Source organism: Amblyomma americanum, chromosome 7, assembly GCF_052857255.1.
Source record: "Amblyomma americanum isolate KBUSLIRL-KWMA chromosome 7, ASM5285725v1, whole genome shotgun sequence".
Taxonomy (NCBI): domain Eukaryota; kingdom Metazoa; phylum Arthropoda; class Arachnida; order Ixodida; family Ixodidae; genus Amblyomma; species Amblyomma americanum.
In genome coordinates this window covers 81,521,956-81,523,256 of record NC_135503.1, presented here as the reverse complement: position 1 = coordinate 81,523,256, position 1,301 = coordinate 81,521,956, and the positions used below count along the sequence as shown (strand labels likewise).

General features: G+C 47.8%; 1 non-coding gene across 1 annotated transcript; it reads left to right on the top strand.

The window, feature by feature from the left end:
- The first annotated feature begins 244 nt into the window (after positions 1-244).
- TRNAS-AGA (transfer RNA serine (anticodon AGA)) lies at positions 245-326 on the top strand. The gene has a single exon. It is a non-coding gene; the product is annotated as a tRNA-Ser (tRNA).
- Positions 327-1,301: the final 975 nt, after the last annotated feature.

The window sequence follows — 1,301 nt, the reverse complement described above, 5'->3', positions numbered from 1 at the left end:
TATGGACGCACTGAGCCAGACTTTTTCGTGCTAAATGTGCAGACAATAGGAGTTTAAAATCCTTCCCCACCGCACTAGAAATACGGACACGGAAAACTCGTTTGACCTCATCGCCCACTCGTCGGCGACGTAGCTAGAAGCAGCTTGTTTCTGTCGACCTCCGGCGAGCGCTGCCTCTACGGGAAGCGTCTATAAATAGCAGCACGAGACGACAGTCACCCGTTCGCCGCCGTCACCGTGTCGAGCAGTCGTGGCCGAGTGGTTAAGGCGATGGACTAGAAATCCATTGGGGTCTCCCCGCATAGGTTCGAATCCTGTCGACTGCGGAGATTGTTTTTAGATATTTGGAGGACATCTTGTATTCCCGCATTATTCTTGTTCATTCACGCCACGTTGCGTGATAGGCGCTCCTTTAGCATCTTTCTTTTTGTGAGAGCAAAGAGGCAACGAACAATTACAGTGGGTTCATCTCTCATAATGCACACAATTCAATGCGCTTGGGATCTTTTCTGTAAGTGCAGCGGTGCGTGATTTCAGACCGCTTGTGCTAAAAGGACAGGCGATAATTTCGGCATACATTTAGCCTGAGGACAAATTGATTCCCAGGCTCTTCTTTGCTATGCTGCAGCAAAAGTACACATTAATTAGAGAGTAAATTCTACTTAATAACTTTCACATTGCTCGATTGAAACTTTTCCTTGAGGTACCGAAAAGGATTCTGTTATTACTACCTGGAAGTAAATAGCGGTGCTGCGTAGCCTCGATTCAAACCAAAAACTCTCTTGGCGCAAAAAACAAAATCAATTTTCAAAGTTAGGAAAGGACTTCCCACCCCTGGCGTTCATGAAAATGAAAATTTTCTTTTTTAACAACCCGCTGCGGTGACTCAGGAGCTAGGGCGCTCGGCTACTGTTCCGAAGTTTCCGGGTTCGATCCCTACCACGGCGGCTGCGTTTTTATGGAGGCAAAACGCTAAGGCGCCCGTGTGCTCTGCGAGGTCAGTGCACGTAAAAGATCCCCAGGTGGTAGAAATTATTCCAGAGCCCTCCACTACGGCACCTCTTTCTTCTTTCACTCCCTCTTTTATCAACCTTCCCTTACGGAGCGGTTCAGGTGTCGGCTGATATATGAGACAGATACTCCGCCATTTCCTCCCCCCCCCCCAAAAAAAAAATAACAATTTTCATCTGAAGCGACGACGCTGGTTTCAGCAACAGATTTCGCAGGTGCAGAAGAAATCCCAGCCATGTCATCATTGGCTGGCGTCCATGTGCTGGCAGTGTTCCCAAATAGATTCATCA